Source organism: Panulirus ornatus, chromosome 20 (assembly GCF_036320965.1).
Source record: "Panulirus ornatus isolate Po-2019 chromosome 20, ASM3632096v1, whole genome shotgun sequence".
Taxonomy (NCBI): Eukaryota; Metazoa; Arthropoda; class Malacostraca; order Decapoda; family Palinuridae; genus Panulirus; species Panulirus ornatus.
In genome coordinates this window covers 77,662,719-77,682,190 of record NC_092243.1, presented here as the reverse complement: position 1 = coordinate 77,682,190, position 19,472 = coordinate 77,662,719, and the positions used below count along the sequence as shown (strand labels likewise).

At 45.2% G+C, this 19,472-nt stretch overlaps 1 protein-coding gene across 1 annotated transcript in view; it reads left to right on the top strand.

Annotated features, from left to right (window-relative positions):
* The first annotated feature begins 5,011 nt into the window (after window positions 1-5,011).
* The window catches only part of LOC139756157 (probable cytochrome P450 49a1), a 134,397-nt gene continuing 119,936 nt past the window's right edge, over window positions 5,012-19,472 (top strand). The window contains exon 1 of the mRNA XM_071675332.1: window positions 5,012-5,041. The gene's annotated coding sequence lies outside the window, so the exon portion shown is untranslated. The remainder of the gene's footprint in view (window positions 5,042-19,472) is intronic.

Here is a 19,472-nt window from a genome sequence, read left to right as displayed (position 1 = left end):
TTGGTACTTAGAGTCAGTGTTGGTACCTAAAGCCAGTGTTGGTACCTAGAGTCAGTGTTGGTACATAAAACCAGTACGGAAAACAGATAAAATACTTTGCAGGATTAATATGTTTAAAGGAAATTTATGCAGGAAAATCAGATGGGAGAATAAATGTGGATATGTCATGCAGTGCATTGCCAAGGACATGGCCGAGGTGGAGTGTAACTTGACTTAGGTATAGTGACAATAGTGCATCCTTGCTGCTGTATGTAATGTTTGTGTTAAGGAATCTTAACATCCTATTTGCTTTCTTGGCAGCTTCATTGAAATGCTGGGAGAATTTAAAGTTGTTGGAGACAGTGATCCATAGATCCTCACACTGGGGTGTCCTTTCTCTTGTACAGGCCCATCAGTTTATAATCGAATATCTTGTTTAGTTTCCTACTTGTGACAGCAGCTATTTATTAACGATAAATGGCATTTGCCATTTCCTAGACCATTCAACGGTCTTCTCCTGATCTCATCGTAATCTTAGTTTAGCTGTCATATTTACTATGGCATTACCGATCCTTGTGTCATCTCCATATTTGAAGACTAAGTTATTCAACCCTACGTCAACCTCAGTCATATGAACGATGAAAAGTATTGGCCCGAGTACGGATCTCTGGGGGACCCCGCTAGTAACAGGTGATCACGGTCATGATGACACACCAATCATTACAATCGTTTGCTTCTATCACATAACCAGGCGTCTATCCAATTTCCTATGTAAACAGCAGTCTGACTTTATGCATGAGAGGACTTTGTCGAATTCTTTTCAGAAGTCCAGAAACATGTCATCTATTGCTTTAGTTTTGTTGTGGGTATTGAATTATGATTCATGATGAACTGGAAGGAGGTTTGTAAGAAGTTATCTGTGCCTATTAAATCCATGCTGTGTATTATTGATCATACTGTGTTGTTCCAGGTAGTCTACGATTCTATCTCTAATAATTGACTCTAAAAGTTGAAATATGATTGATGTGAAGTTAATACGATGGTAAGTGCCTCGCATTTCACGGCTTCCCTTGTTGAATATAGGAGCGAGGTGTGGCAGTCTCCAGTGGTGCGGGACTATTCCATCCTGGAATGACTTATTAAAGAAATAGGTTAACGGTTTGTTAGTTTCGTGTTTGACGTTACTTATGGATACAAACGATCAGGAGCTGGACTGTTATTAGTCTTCAACTTGTCTGTGTTGATACTTCTCTAACGTTGGCATTAAATTATGGTATCGTTTAGGTCCTATTCATCACTGTCTCAAAATTTCCAGGGAGAGAGAGAGAGAGAGAGAGAGAGAGAGAGAGAGAGAGAGAGAGAGAGAGAGAGAGAGAGAGAGAGAGAGAGAGAAGAGGGGGACCGTGCCAGCACCACCATCAGTATGCCAGGAGGGAGGTCAACCAGCATTGTGTGGGACGACCAACGCCACCTCGTAAATCACACCTTCCTTTAGGCCTCTGCCTCAGCCTCTCGTTCTCTGAAGACGGAGAAAATGACTTTTTCTTAAGCCATTTGCATGACTTGTTTATATATGCTGACGTTCTCGTGTAAGGAGACGTGACCATATCTGTACTGACATTATACAGCTTGTGCGTTTCTTTTTCAAATCGTTTTCTGCCGATTTGTCTTCATCGAATATTTCTCTGGTCTTCTTATGATCAGTAGACGTATTACGTTGCACATCTTGTTTCCGTTAATTATTACCCATTTCTCTTCTAATCTTACAAGGACTCTCTGGATCATCACCCCATTGATTCATATTTCAGGCTTCGCTTCTCACGTTAGCATACTACACATACTTAGCAATAGCTTGTTATTGTGGCTTGGCTGTGGACGGTAGAAGCTGGTTCTGCTCCATCACACGTGACAGCTAAGAAGGTTCAGAGGCACCCATAAACTCTCAGGCTCAAGGTTAGTATATAACCTTTTATGAGCAGTGGTTTATCACAGTTTCCTAAGACTCCCTCGTAACCGTTCTCATGTTGTTCTTCGTTACTTCATTGTGCTACACAACCGCTTAGTTATTGACCATAATCACATGCCAAGCTTTCCTCTCACCCAGGCTCCTGCCCAGTTCTCTCGGCCGTAAATTTACCGAGCAAGGTTCGAGTCACCCTACAAGACCTCAGCCCAGGGTTACGTAACACAGGCACGGTCAACAGGGCCTCCCATCCAACCGCATCCTGTGAGGTGTTACGTAGTTCTCTCACAAATACTCTAAATATTTCCCTCCAAAATTGTTTAAATTCAGGAGTCGAAGAATTTTGGATAGTAGTGTTGGAGGGTTCTTGAAGGTGTTGACTGGGGTGAGCGATGTATTGGAGGATACCTGGGAGTGTTGACTGGGGTGAGGGGTGTGTTGGAGGGTTCCCGATCTTAAACGTGGAAATTCTAATGATCTTCACATTGATCTTGACAGGCAAACCTGGGATGATATGGTCACTGAAACTGACATGATCATAGCTTGGAAAAGCTTTGGGAAAACCTTCAAAGCAGCAGAGGCAACATACGTGCTAACGGTAGTAGACGGTCTAGTCTCAAACAAAACCAAGATGGTGGGACGATGGAATAAGAAAGTGGCTGTTGCGTAGGAAAGTAGCTCATGAGAAACCCAGAAAATCCAATATCGAACATGATAAAGCAAGGTATGTAGGTTTGCGTTGAGAAAGTAAGAACATTATACGACAAAGTAAACGTTAATATGAAGCTTATATTGCTGAAAATGGCAAAAGAAATCCTCAGGAGTTTTACAGTTTAAGTTAGAAGCAAGAGAGTCATTACCCAGTCAATAAGTCCATTGATTACGGAAAACAGTGACTTGGTTCAGGACAACGAAATATTAAATGAATATTTTGCATCTATATTTACGATCGGAGACACAAGCCATGTGCCGAATCCAGTTTCATTAATAAGAGAGGAGAACGGTCTTCCAGAAGATGACACAGATGCCGATGATAAACTTGCAGCAATAAATGTAATGAAAATAAATGTAACGGCAGAACTTGACAAGTATTATCCGAGAATGTTGAAACAGACGAAAAATGAGACAATTAAGCGCTTGACGGCCGCCATTTTCAATGTTATGTCTTACAGGAAAAGTTCCAGATGAACGGAAGTTTACCAATGGAACAGCGATATTCATAAAAGAATATGTCACTGTCCAGAAATTATCGTCCTATCAGCTTAACGTCTGTGGTTAGAAAACTTATGGAAACCTTCATTGGAGATAGAACTGGAAACCATTTAGAGGAGTACCACATAATAAACGAATCTCAGGATGGTTCTCGATGAAATTGTTCGTGACAAATCAATTTGATTTCTTTTATGATATGATCAACACGTATGATGAAAGTAAAACAAGTGATGTTATCTGTCGAGAGTTTCAAAATGTTTTCGATAAGGTTCCGCATCAAAGGTTACTACAAAGGATGGTCACATAGCACGGATGGGGTTGTGCTTATGCGATAGGAAATTAGTTAATTGGCAGTAAACAAAGAGTTGTGATTAATGGTCAGGTCTCAGAACAGTTTGCCACAAGGACATTTATAATACTTTGCGTTACAAGATATCAAAATTCACTGATGATACAAAGCTGGGAAATAAATCTTCTTGAACGTCTACAACTTCATAGTTACGTAGACACAATAATGAACTGGGCTCATAAGTGGCAAATGAATAAGTGCAAAGTTTTACTTATTGATAGTAAAAACGAATAGACAAACTGCAGTACGAATTTTGAGGAACTCTGAAAGGTAAGTGAGGAAGAAGACTAGGGTGTAATAATCTTTGGTCAAGTAAACACTGCACAGAAGCATTGGAAAGAGGGAACAAAATTCTTGGTTTCTAGGTGGAGCCTTCGAATCTACGTCCAGGGAAAACATCATTGCTCTTTACAGTTCATTGGTTCGTCCAGATCTTGAATACTGTGTTCAGATTTGGTCATCCTACCTAAAAAAAAGACATAGACAGAATAGAGAAAGTATAATGATGAACTACCAAGATAATGCCCGGACTGAGAAACAAATCCTATTAGTGAACGACTTGAATCTACTTTGCTTAGAAAAGCGGTTAGAAGGTGATATAATACACGTAGTCACCATGATCAAAGGTTTTGATAATCTTGATCCATCAAGTTACTTAAGACTTGATTCGTCTGATATCACTCATAGTAATGGATACAAACTCGTGGGCAAACGTTTTACCTCGAATGAGGCGAAGTACTTTTAACTTATGGAAGGATTTGCCAGTTAGATTGGTTGATAGCAGTGCTATTGATGCGTTTAAGAACAGATTTGATAAATACTTCGCTTCAAGTCTACGACTTTTATCATTTGCGCCGCCATAGCAAAAATGATGATTTGCAGGTTGTTATCTTTGAATTACTGAGTGAGTTTCTGATCTTCCATTAACACAAACAACCTCGAAAGGACCCAGTGGTCTGTTGCTGTTTGCACTCCTTTGTATTTCTTTGTATGTGGTGAATTCTGTCGTGAGTGGAGATCCTCCAGGCTACAACCAGCTCCTGTATGGGATCCTCGTAATGATCCTCCAGGCTACAACCAGCTCCTGTATGGGATCCTCGTAATGATATAATCAGCTGACCATATGTACGCCCGGGAGCTGCTGGTTGACCCAGTCAGGGTCTTTGTTGCGCGCGTCTACCTCCGTCAGGTTTCGCGGGCTTGAGACGTGTTAGCTGTGCAGTGCTGGGGGCAGGATCTGAGGCTCCGAGCCTGCGTGATAGACTCACATTATGTTACTATATTTTCATGTTAATGTTAATATCATAGCACCAGTTGTGCGATGGTTTGCAATCTTTATTTAACCTTTCAATGGCGGAAGTATAGTTCCGTGTTAGTATGAAGTGACAATATGTTACTGGTTCAGAACACACGATACTTCGACCTGGTTGTGTCGGCCAGGAAGGCTCGCTGTGGTGCACTGTAGCCCACACGGCCGGACACGGCACACACACACGGCCGGACACACACGGACTGGCGGCGGCTCAGCTGTTGTTCGGGTATGTTCTCTCTTCATCATTCTGTTGTTTTGATACATATAGTGTTACACTTTGTATACTATGCTACTTCCAAACATCACGTGTTTTCGAATCTGTACTTTTTGTATCTGAAATGTATATAGTTTGTTTCATGTTTTTGAGCTAATTGTATCATTGGTAAATTTGACCTGTATATTATGATATTTCCCAGGTGTTTATGTTATGCATTTCCCGGTCAATGTACGTTGGTAAGACATTTCTTTTAATAAGCCTGAATAGCAGTCTATGATAACAGTAAATAACTGTGATATGTTTAAGAAATGTATTGAATCTGATTGTTGCTGTAATGCTATATGATCGTAACGAGCGTTGTTCCTGGCGGATTGTTACAAGTTGTTCGTATTGTGGGAATTTCTTCGTCCGCTGATCAGTGTTGACGCACGGTATGCCACAAACAAGGAAATGATTTCTCCTTAATAATATCTTGACGACCCATGAAATGTGGACCAACCTGGCCGACGAGTACCATACCTTGTACACCACCACAGCTGCTCATCCCTCCAGCATAGTGTTTGTACACCACCATAGCTGCTCACCCCTCCAGCATAGTGTTTGTACACCACCATAGCTGCTCACCCCTCCAGCATAGTGTTTGTACACCACCATAGCTGCTCACCCCTCCAGCATAGTGTTTGTACACCACCACAGCTGCTCACCCCTCCAGCATAGTGTTTGTACATCACCACGGTTGTCCACTGACTCCAACATAGTACTGGTACAATACCACAACTACCTAATAGCTCCAGCATAGTGTTTGTACACCACTACACCTGCTAACATCTCCAACATAGCACTTGTTCACCATCAACGCTGCACATCTCTCAAACATAAGTGCTCGTAAATATATATAGAAAACAAATAACGGTTTATTGGATTTAGGCGGCCAAACAGATTGTTAAGTATTACAGATAAGACATGATTGGGAGGTCATGATACGTGTTCGTTTGGTAATAATACAAGATCTTAAGATTATGGTGAGTGAGATGTTTCCACACTTTAGATAAGCACACGAGACATTTAGATAGAGAGTGGCAGATATACAGGGATGTTTACAGAGTTAATATCATGGTTATACATTACGAACTTGATTGAATATTAACTGATGAGTAGTTGCAGTTAATGCAGTGAATGACATACAACATAGCCATACAACATGAGGTCTCTGTAACGGGGGGTGTCAGCAGTTTGCCAGCCAGTGTGCGGTGTGAGCTGCTGGTGTTGGTGGGAGACAGGTTCACCGAGGTGAGGGTCTCTTGGTAGGTGGAGTACGAAGGGCCCAGAAAGATTCTACAAGCCATATTCTGCGTTCTTTTTGAGTGGTCCTTCTGTGTAGCTGTGAGTGAGGAGGACCAGGCTGGGCGGGCCAGGTAAGCTTAGGTGGAATGAAGATTTATAATATAGACATTACTGAACTCAATTGGTGGGTTGCCTAGTGATATAACTTCCTCATAACAGACGGTATGAGGAAGGTTTGATGATAGTGATGACACGACTCTTCCAGTTTAAACCGTCGGCTATGGTGCACTAAGAAGTTTGAAGTCTCTGACTACCTGGAGGATGTCAGGGCCTAGTGTGATGTCACGGGGCCTAGTGTGATGTCAGCACCCAGGTTGCTGTGCGTCATCACAGTCTTGGTGTGGTTAATGGTGACGACGTTGGCCGCAGTCCACTCCTGGAAGTTGTTAATGATGTGCTGAGTCACTGAAGTCAGGAGAGTTGTTGTTGATAATGATGCCAAAAGTGGAGTCGTCTGAATACTTCCAGCTGTGGTCTATGTTCTTCAGGGCGTCGCTGATAAAGATGAGGAAGCAGTGTGGCCCCATCTTGCTACCCTGTGGTACACCACATGTTAGGGGTAGTGAGGCCCATGTGGCTCCCCTACAGCGGAGGGTTTGGTGTCGCTCGGTCAGGAAGTCCGTCAGCCACGAGACGAGACGCCCACGTCGTCCCAGGTCGACGGGTTTCTTTATAATGATCTGAAGGTGGACGAAGTGGAAAACCTTAGTGAAGTCTACGACGGCGAGCGCCACCGAGGTCCTGAGCTTCTCCAAGTTGCGTAAATGAAGTCCAGGAGGCTGACAAACCTGTGAGTGATGGAGGAAGACTTCATGTTTCCATACTGCTGAGGGTCTACTGAATCAGCAGTGTCAACGTACATTAGTCATACACAAAACTTTCACAAATTAGATTCGGGATTAGTGATGACAGCATGTCGTAAACTGTTAACAGACTCTGGATTGGTGGATTTGGGTAGCGGAGTGACACAGCTGTCCACCCCTTCACAACCACAGCTACCCAACCCTCCAACATAGTAAATGTAATATCACAGTTGCCCATCAACTCCACCTCCAAAGCTGCCTACATTCCGTCAAAATAGTGCTTGTAAACCACCCAAGCTGCACAGCCTTCAAACATAAATGTTGTACAGTACAATAGCTGCCTACCTCTCCAGCATAGTGCTTGTACCCTACCACAGCTGCAAATCCCTCCAATATAAGGCTTGTACACCTTCAAAGATGCCCTTCCCTCCAGCATGAGGCTAGCCCCTGACATAGTGCCTGTGCATCATCTCTGTTGCCCACCATCTCCAAGATAGCGCTCATGCACCACCACATTTACTCACCTCTTCCACATTGTGCTAGTACACTACAACGGTTGCCTACCTTCTCCAACATAGTGCTTGTAAGTCACTACAGGTTCTCATCCACTCCAACATAAAACTCGTACGCCGCCACAACTGCACAACACCTGCTGCATATTGCTTGTACACCGCCATAGCTTCCCAATCCTCAGTTATAATGCTAGTTCAGTGCCAGAGGTGCCCACCATCCCCAGTGTAATGCTTGTACATCACCATAACTGCTCAACCATCCAATATGATACACCGTCACAACGGCCCAACATAATGCCTGCACACCAACAGGTAAAGGTCACTACGTTAGAAACTGACAAAGGAATATTTTGGGTCCAGGTTGTTGTTGTTGTTGTTGAGAGAAGTGCGAGTATTGGTTGTGATTGTTGGCGGGGGGGGGGGGGGGGGCGTCATGCTTCCCTGGGCGTTAACACAAGGCTGTACGTCAGGTAATCATATTTAGGTAATGGAAGTAGAGTACTTATAGCTTGGATTGAATGACGCAAGGAACTTCTATCAAATAAATAAATAAATAAATATATATATATATATATATATATATATATATATATATATATATATATATATATATATATATATATATATATATATTTTCTTTTGCTTTGTCGCTGTCTCCCGCGTTTGCGAGGTAGCGCAAGGAAACAGACGAAAGAAATGGTCCAACCCACCCCCATACACATGTATATATATACGTCCACACACGCAAATATACATACCTACACAGCTTTCCATGGTTCACCCCAGACGCTTCACATGCCCCCATTCAATCCACTGACAGCACGTCAACCCCGGTATACCACATCGATCCAATTCACTCTATTCCTTGCCCTCCTTTCACCCTCCTGCATGTTCAGGCCCCGATCACACAAAATCTTTTTCACTCCATCTTTCCACCTCCAATTTGGTCTCCCACTTCTCCTCGTTCCCTCCACCTCCGACACATATATCCTCTTGGTCAGTCTTTCCTCACTCATTCTCTCCATGTGCCCAAACCATTTCAAAACACCCTCTTCTGCTCTCTCAACCACGCTCTTTTTATTTCCACACATCTCTCTTACCCTTACGTTACTTACTCGATCAAACCACCTCACACCACACATTGTCCTCAAACATCTCATTTCCAGCACATCCATCCTCCTGCGCACAACTCTATCCATAGCCCACGCCTCGCAACTATACAACATTGTTGGAACCACTATTCCTTCAAACATACCCATTTTTGCTTTCCGAGATAATTTTCTCGACTTCCACACATTCTTCAAGGCTCCCAGGATTTTCGCCCCCTCCCCCACCCTATGATCTACTTCCGCTTCCATGGTTCCATCCGCTGCCAGATCCACTCCCAGATATCTAAAACACTTTACTTCCTCCAGTTTTTCTCCATTCAAACTTACCTCCCAATTGACTTGACCCTCAACCCTACTGTACCTAATAACCTTGCTCTTATTCACATTTACTCTTAACTTTCTTCTTCCACACACTTTACCAAACTCAGTCACCAGCTTCTGCAGTTTCTCACACGAATCAGCCACCAGCGCTGTATCATCAGCGAACAACAACCGACTCACTTCCCAAGCTCTCTCATCCCCAACAGACTTCATACTAGCCCCTCTTTCCAAAACTCTTGCATTCACCTCCCTAACAACCCCATCCATAAACAAATTAAACAACCATGTAGACATCACACACCCCTGCCGCAAACCTACATTCACTGAGAACCAATCACTTTCCTCTCTTCCTACACGTACATCCTCGATAAAAACTTTTCACTGCTTCTAACAACTTGCCTCCCACACCATATATTCTTAATACCTTCCACAGAGCATCTCTATCAACTCTATCATATGCCTTCTCCAGATCCATAAATGCTACATACAAATCCATATATATATATATATATATATATATATATATATATATATATATATATATATATATATATATATATATATATATATATATATATATATATATATATATAACAGATCGAGTAAGTAATGAAAGGGTAAGAGAGATGTGTGGTAATAAAAAGTGTGGTTGAGAGAGTAGAAGAGGGTGTATTGAAATGGTTTGGTCACATGGAGAGAATGAGTGAGGAAAGATTGACCAAGAGGATATATGTGTCAGAGGTGGAGGGAACGAGGAGAAGCGGGAGACCGAACTGGAGGTGAAAGGATGGAGTGAGAAAGATTTTTAGCGATCGGGGCCTGAACATGCAGGAGGGTCAAACTCGTGCAAGGAATAGAGTGAATTGGAACGATGTAGTATACCGGGGTCGACGTGCTGTCAATGGATTGAACCAGGGCATGTGAAGCGTCTGGGGTAAATCATGGAAAGTTCTGTGGGGCCTGGATGTGGAAAGGAAGCTGTGGTTTCAGTGCATTACACATGACAGCTAGAGGCTGAGTGTGAACGAATGTGGCCTTTGTTGTCTTTTCCTAGCGCTACCTCTCGCGCGCGCAGGGGGAGGGGGGTGCCAGTTTGTGTGGCGGGGTGGCAAGGAGAATGGATGAAGGCAGCAAGTATGAATATGGTTGCGGCCGACCTTGAGCCTACATTAAGTCATCCAGCCTGAGCTGACCACATCAGGCAAGTGGTGGCTGCCCTAGGTACAGTGGTGGCTGCTCTAGGTACAGTGGTGGCTGCCCTAGGTACAGTGGTGGCTGCTCTAGGTACAGTGGTGGCTGCTCTAGGTACAGTGGTGGTTGCTCTAGGTGCAGTGGTGGTTGCTCTAGGTACAGTGGTGGTTGCCCTAGGTACAGTGGTGGTTGCTCTAGGTACAGTGGTGGCTGCTCTAGGTACAGTGGTGGCTGCCCTAGGTACAGTGGTGGTTGCTCTAGGTACAGTTGTGGTTGCCCTAGGTACAGTGGTGGTTGCTCTAGGTACAGTGGTGGTTGCTCTAGGTACAGTGGTGGTTGCCCTAGGTACAGTGGTGGTTGCCCTAGGTACAGTGGTGGCTGCTCTAGGTACAGTGGTGGTTGCTCTAGGTACAGTGGTGGTTGCTCTAGGTACAGTGGTGGTTGCCCTAGGTGCAGTGGTGGTTGCTCTAGGTACAGTGGTGGTTGCTCTAGGTACGGTGGTGGCTGCTCTAGGTGCAGTGGTGGCTAGCTCTAGGTGCAGTGGTGGTTGCTCTTGTGGGAAACCGGGATGTGAATTTCTCTAATAGTCACACACTGTCACGTTTGCATCTTTATTATTATTATCATTATTATCATTATCATTATTGCTATTACCATTATTATCATCGTCGTCATCAAAGTGGAAAGAATAATCAGGCGATAAACACTTTAACAATCACATCACTGTGGTAAGCTGCTGCCTCTGTTGTCATGGTTTAAGTGGCATGTGATTATGTTGATGTACAAAACATGTCACAAAGTTATGTAAGGATTTTAAACATTTCCACTGCAACACTTTGAAGGAAATGAGTAGAAAGATGGAGGTGACCTGTGCCAGCAGGAGTGGTGAAAGCAGAGGATTTTTAATGTGTCTTAACCTGGTCCATGAGGTCATCCTCTCCCTGGCCTCGTACGGTCTGTCTTGACCTATCATTGTCACAGACTAACATTACCAGATCATTAATGACGAACCTTATTTAGAAGATGTCAATCTGACAACAAAATGTGAATGAAATTTCAAGAATTCTTTTTTGTCTTACTCTGAATGTTTATTTGATGAAGCAATACGACCAAGTTACTTATATGATATGTTGGTGACATGAAATTTATTTTGACAGTCATGTTCTGGTATGATATGACTGTATCATGACTGTACCACCACTGCAATTTAATGCATGATGACTGTACCCTAACTGAAAGATAACTGTACCAAGACTGTACCATCACTGTATTATGAATGAATCATGATAGTTTCATGACTGTACCTTGACCATACTATGACTGTACCAAGACTGTACCCTGAACATACCATGGCTGTATCTTAGATATATCTTGACTGTACCATGACGGTAACTTGACGGTCCTACACTTCTCAACGTCAACAAATTGAACAATCATATCCATTATGTGTGTGTGTGTGTGTGTGTGTGTGTGTGTGTGTGTGATTATTTGTCCTGTACGGGGGGGGGGGGAGGGGGGGCGTTCTACCCTCGTGGGGTCATCTCAAACTCTTTCTATCATAAAACTTTTTCATCTTTTGTGTGATGTCCATATTCTTCTACCACTCTTGTACTATAAATTATTTCTCTACATCTTTTCTAACATTTTCTTGTTCATGTTATGGTCTCTGGTTGTTCATGTTATGGTCTCTGGTTGTTCATGTTATGATCTCTGATTGTTCTGTTCTTGCGAGTTTCGAGAGTGTTCGTTGATGATATTATCAATCTGGTTTATAGATTCAGTAAACAAGTCACCTCTTGCTCATCTCCTCCGTTGGGAATATTCATGGCGTCTAACGTGTGACCGTAACTCAACTCTTAATTCCGGTATCGTTTTTTGTTGCCTTCCTCAAGACCTTCTCTAAGAGTAATTTCTTCTTTAAGTGCCGTGACCAAACCTGAGAAGGATACCGTAGTCTTGGCCAAATATGCTTTTATATACCGTTTACTGAACATTTCCTTACTCACATACAATGATGCGATTCTAAAATTTGCCAGTAGGTTGTGCAGGTCCTCTAAGGAGTGATGCAGGCGGCAGGTTAGAGACAGTGTCAACTCCCAAGTGGCTCTCACACACACACACACACACACACTGACTCCAACAGATCATCATCTGCTGCGTGTTAGTCCGATCAAGACCTTCCTTCCGTTCCTTCTTCGTTGCTGTACAGATACTCGAGGTGAAGAATTTCATGAATCATGTATCAAACCAACTCTGTGGTTTGTCTGTCCCCTTGTAAGTCTAAACAGTCCTCATCACTTTATTTCCCTCATAACCTTGACATTGTCTACAAATATGATTAGACACGAGGCCAATCCTTCTGTCAAATCAAGATCAGAAGAGCAGTTGGCTCAGGACAGACCTCAGCAGCACGCCGCTAGTCACCACCACCCATTTCGAGACGGGTGGTGGTGGCAGGCGTCCTGTGTTCTTTTTCACCAACGTAACATTTTGTACACCGAAGGAATCTCCCTCGTTGTTCTCGCCTGAGGCTCCATCTTCTTTATATCCTCGTATATGCTATAGGGTCAAATGCTTTCTGACAATCTGCGTTACACAATCCATCCATCCTACTCTTTCATCTAACATTGAGCTGAAAGAAGTCTAAGACGATTCTTATGCATGAATTCTTTATTTCAATTAACGTTGTCTCATGCTCATGCAGTTTCTCCCTTGCAAGATTATCTTCACCAATACTTAACACACCACACTAGCCATAGCCACTCTCTCAGCACTCTACACTGCTTGAGGCGACAATCTGAAAAACTTTTCAAGAGGCCTGTCAAGTGTGTCTTGACTGGCCAAGGTACAGTTTGAATCCTGTTGAACTGCAAAAGGTGTATGAGGAAAATACATGGGTGTAATGATCTCTGGTGACCTAAAACCAATTTCGCAGTGCGCAGAAGCAGTGAAAAGAGCGAACAAAATTCGTGGTTTCATAGGAAGACCCGTCGCTTTTTTATGTACAGGGAAATCATCATTACTATTTACATTTCATTGGTTCGCCCACATCTTGAATATTGTGTTCAGTTTTGATCATCCTTCCTAGACTAAGACCTAGACAGAATGGAGAGAGTACAGCGTCGAGCTACCACGACCAGTCCTCGACTGAGAAACAAATCTTACGAGATCACATTTAAGGAATCTATTTAGCTTAGAAAAGAAAACGTTAAGAGAATTCAGAATGATCATAGGTTTTGATAATCTCGATCCATCAAGTTACTTAAGACTTGATTCGTCTGATTTCACTTGTAGTAATGGATACAAACTCGTGGGCAAACGAATTACGTAGAGTGAGGCAAAGTACTTTTTCTTCCACAGGATTGGTAACGATTTGCCAGTTAGATTGGTTAACATAAGTGCTATTGATGAGTTTAAGAATAGACTTGAAAAATATTTCGCTTCAAGTCCACGACTTACATTACTTGCGCCGCCATAGTGAAAATGATAATTTGCAGGTTATTCTCTAATCATGTATAGGCCTCCCAACTCTTACCAAACTGGTGCCTGAATGACTGATACCTTCCACCATCATAAACAACCGCCAAAGGACCCAGTGATCTGTTGCTGTTTGAGATCCTTTGTGTTTGCACAGGTCTGCTGCAAATATGCAGAAGCTCCATCAGGACCATATGCCTGACACTGTCTGGGTGTTTGTGTGCCTGTGTTAAGTAGTTAAGCTAATTCTTAATTCAAGTTTGATCTTGACATGGTCAATAATGACCTTTTAATCAAGAAATCCGATTGTTACACTTGCAAAGCTTTTACCCAGATCCCAGTATTGAACATATAGGGTAAGGTTCTGTGAGAAGTGAAGATCATGTTGCTATCATTCTGGCTCAACACTGTTTGTGTTGAGCCAGAAAAAGAATAACAAAGTTGAGCAAGTGAACCGTTATCCCTGAGTCATCGTACCTCAGGCTACGCACCGAGGCCCTCCACTAGTAACCTTGAAGGAGGTCATTCCCTTGACCCTGCCCACACCTGACCTGACCACAACTCCTCCAATATAATGGTACAACAAGAAAGAACAAAGTTTTTCCTCTAGATTTGGGAAGAAAATAAGAATATCTGACTGACTGGGGAAAATGGTGAGGTTAGAGTGGAGGGTTGCCATCTTGCCTCAGGCTCGGCTAATCCCGTCAAGGTTATATTGCCGACTGGGTATTCTAGACACGGCGCAACCTCCCCCTTCACCACACTCCCATCCCTCAGCTCCCTCCCTTTTCATCCCTTCCACTAGCCTCTGCTGTTCCTTCATCTGACCGTATGGTTCAGTCATCTCTGCACTCTCTCTTGTCTGAGAGATGCTAGCGGGTATCCCGCACAACACTGGCAGTACACACGACCAGGACCGACGCGTAACGCTCACCGCTCACTGCGTGAAAACCTTGAGTTATGAAGATTGTCATGCGAGTTGTACGTCAAGTGACACGTGTGGAGCGAAGAGGTTGTGGAGTGAGAGGCAGCGCCCCACGTGCGACTGAGCCAGACAGAAGAGACAACTACGTGGGTCAAAGGAGGTAAACTTGACAATCACTGTAGTGCCTGATCTGAAGAGCCACCACTGACTCTCCCGATGAGAGAGAGAGGGAGAGAGAGAGAGAGAGAGAGAGAGAGAGAGAGAGAGAGAGAGAGAGAGAGTGTGTGTGTGTGTTATACACAGACGCAAGATCCAAGCGAGGTGGTCTGGCCTTAAGAGGTCCATAAAGAGAAAACAAGTACACACAATGTGGGGATCTGATAACGAAATGCGGGGGAGGGAGGGAGGGAGTTGGGGGGGGGGGAGCTCCCATGTGTCGGCATTTGGTTGGTTGTGAAGGATACCCCCACAGCTGCCCACCCCTCCAACATACTGCTTGTGCACCCCCACAGCTGCCCACCCCTCCAACATACTGCTTGTGCACCCCCACAGCTGCCCACCCCTCCAACATACTGCTTGTGCACCCCCACAGCTGCCCACCCCTCCAACATACTGCTTGTGCACCCCCACAGCTGCCCACCCCTCCAACATACTGCTTGTGCACCCCCACAGCTGCCCACCCCTCCAACATACTGCTTGTGCACCCCCACAGCTGCCCACCCCTCCAACATACTGCTTGTGCACCCCCACAGCTTCCCACCCCTCCAACATACTGCTTGTGCACCCCCCAGCTGCCCACCCCTCCAACATACTGCTTGTGCACCCCCCAGCTGCCCACCTCTCCAACATACTGCTTGTGCACCCCCACAGCTTCCCACCCCTCCAACATACTGCTTGTGCACCCCCCAGCTGCCCACCGCTCCAACATACTGCTTGTGCACCCCCCAGCTGCCCACCTCTCCAACATACTGCTTGTGCACCCCCACAGCTGCCCATCCCTCCAACATACTTCTTGTGCACCCCCACAGCTGCCCACCCCTCCAACATACTGCTTGTGCACCCCCACAGCTGCCCACCACTCCAACATACTTCATGTGCACCCCCACAGCTGCCCACCCCTCCAACATACTGCTTGTGCACCCCCACAGCTGCCCACCCCTCCAACATACTGCTTGTGCACCCCCCAGCTGCCCACCCCTCCAACATACTTCATGTGCACCCCCACAGCTGCCCACCCCTCCAACATACTGCTTGTGCACCCCCCAGCTGCCCACCCCTCCAACATACTTCATGTGCATCCCCCCCAGCTGCCCACCTCTCCAACATACTTCATGTGCACCCCCACAGCTGCCCACCCCTCCAACATACTTCATGTGCACCCCCATAGCTGCCCACCCCTCCAACATACTGCTTGTGCACCCCCACAGCTGCCCACCCCTCCAACATATTGCTTGTGCACCCCCCAGTTGCCCACCCCTCCAACATACTTCATGTGCACCCCCACAGCTGCCCACCCCTCCAACATACTTCATGTGCACCCCCACAGCTGCCCACCCCTCCAACATACTGCTTGTGCACCCCCACAGCTGCCCACCTCTCCAACATACTTCATGTGCACCCCCACAGCTGTCCACCCCTCCAACATACTGCTTGTGCACCCCCACAGCTGCCCACCCCTCCAACATACTGCTTGTGCACCCCCACAGCTGCCCACCCCTCCAACATACTGCTTGTGCACCCCCACAGCTGCCCACCCGTCCAACATACTTCATGTGCACCCCCACAGCTGCCCACCCCTCCAACATACTGCTTGTGCACCCCTACAGCTGCCCACCCCTCCAACATAATGCTTGTGCACCCCCACAGCTGCCCACCTCTCCAACATACTTCATGTGCACCCCCACAGCTGCCCACTCCTCCAACATATTTCATGTGCACCCCCACACCTGCCCACCCCTCCAACATACTGCTTGTGCACCCCCACAGCTGCCCACCCCTCCAACATATTGCTTGTGCACCCCCCAGTTGCCCACCCCTCCAACATACTGCTTGTGCACCCCCACAGCTGCCCACCCCTCCAACATACTGCTTGTGCACCCCCACAGCTGCCCACCCCTCCAACATACTGCTTGTGCACCCCCACAGCTGCCCACCTCTCCAATATACTTCATGTGCACCCCCACAGCTGCCCACCCCTCCAACATACTGCTTGTGCACCCCCACAGCTGCCCACCCCTCCTACATACTGCTTGTGCACCCCCACAGCTGCCCACCCTCCAACATACTGCTTGTGCACCCCCACAGCTGCCCACCTCTCCAACATACTTCATGTGCACCCCCACAGCTGCCCACCCCTCCAACATACTTCATGTGCACCCTCACAGCTGCCCACCCCTCCAACATACTGCTTGTGCACCCCCACAGCTGCCCACCCCTCCAACATACTGCTTGTGCACCCCCACAGCTGCCCACCCCTCCAACATACTGCTTGTGCACCCCCACAGCTGCCCACCTCTCCAACACCTTAGATGCACATATGATGAGTGTCTCCCAGACACGTTCACAGTTTGAGTGGCCATGTGACCATTCCCCCCGTCCTAACCCCGTAGGTACATCTTTTGCCACTACTCCACCACAGCATTTCACTACCACCACCACAACAGCTGCTCTCCCACTAACCTCTCGTCCACCAGCCCATCGTACTCCATCTTACTACCACTATAATTATTCCCATCACTCGTGCTTACCACCCATCTCTATACCCCATCACCACCACTATGACGAGCCTATGACCACACACCACCACAACATGCGCTACAACAACCATCGCTCTTAATGATTCCTCACTACCCATTCCCTAATCCTCTGAAATCATTATCACTCGTCACTATCACTGTCCTCCCCATGAACATTTCCCAACAGTTCAACACCCACAGTGACCCCCACACACCACTAACCTCTGCAGCAACATATCGCCACCGCCCACCACCACAATCACCCAATCCAACACCACTTCGCTGTCGCCCACCTCGAGTCTGCATGTTCTGTTGCTAGTCCGGAGGGAGCAGTCTAGTCACATTGGAGAGAGAGAGAGAGAGAGAGAGAGAGAGAGAGAGAGAGAGAGAGAGAGAGAGAGAGAGAGAGAGAGAGAGATGGTAAGAAGACTTGATAATAAGAATGTAAAGAAGGAATGAAGGAGAAAGAGGTAGTCTGGAATGTTAGAGGAAAAGGGAAGGAACTAAGTGTGCACCTCCACAGCTGCCCATCTCTCCAATATAGTGCTTGTGCACCACCACACACACCATCCTCCACCACTTCTGAAACCACACTGCTCTTCCCCAATCTGATGCTCTGTACATGCCTTCACCCTCTCAATCAATACCCTCCCATATAATTTCCCATGAATACTCAACAAACTTATGACTCTGTAGTTTGAAGATTCTCAATTATCCCCTTTGCCTTTGTACATTTGCACAATGCATGCATTCCGCCAATCCTCAGGCACTTCACCATGATCAATACATACATCGAATAACCTTACTAACCAGTCAACAACACAGTCACCCACTTTCTTGATAATTCAACTACAATGTCATTCAAACCAGCCGCCTTGCCGGGTTTCATCTTCCGCAAGGCTTTCACTACCTCTTGTCTCTTAACCAAAGCCCGACCAAAACACTCTACATCTGCCGCTCTATCATCAAACACATTCAACATACCTTAAAAATACTCAATCTCTTCCTCACTTCATCACTACCTGTTATCACTTCCCCTCTTGCCCTCTTTACCTATGTTCCCATTTGTTCTCTTGTCATACGCACGTTATTTACCTCCTTCTAGAACATCTTTTTATTCCTCCTAGAATTTAATACTCTCTTACCCCAACTCTCTTTTGCCATCTTTTTCAACCCTTGCACCTTCCTCTTGACCTCCAGCCGCTTTCTCTCATGCATCTTTATATATATATATATATATATATATATATATATATATATATATATATATATATATATATATATATATATATATATATATAAAGATGCATAGATTATATGAGAGGGTATTGATTGAGAGGGTGAAGGTATGTACAGAGCATCAGATTGGGGAAGAGCAGTGTGGTTTCAGAAGTGGTAGAGGATGTGTGGATCAGGTGTTTGCTTTGAAGAATGTATGTGAGAAATACTTAGAAAAGCAAATGGATTTGTATGTAGCATTTATGGATCTGGAGAAGACATATGATAAAGTTGATAGAGATGCTCTGTGGAAGGTATTAAGAATATATGGTGCGGGAGGCAAGTTGTTAGAAGCAGTGAAAAGTTTTTATCGAGGATGTAAGGCATGTGTACGTGTAGGAAGAGAGGAAAGTGATTGGTTCTCAGTGAATGTAGGTTTGCGGCAGGGGTGTGTGATGTCTACATGGTTGTTTAATTTGTTTATGGATGGGGTTGTTAGGGAGGTGAATGCAAGAGTTTTGGAAAGAGGGGCAAGTATGAAGTCTGTTGGGGATGAGAGAGCTTGGGAAGTGAGTCAGTTGTTGTTCGCTGATGATAGAGCGCTGGTGGCTGATTCATGTGAGAAACTGCAGAAGCTGGTGACTGAGTTTGGTAAAGTGTGTGAAAGAAGAAAGTTTAGAGTAAATGTGAATAAGAGCAAGGTTATTAGGTACAGTAGGGTTGAGGGTCAAGTCAATTGGGAGGTAAGTTTGAATGGAGAAAAACTGGAGGAAGTAAAGTGTTTTAGATATCTGGGAGTGGATCT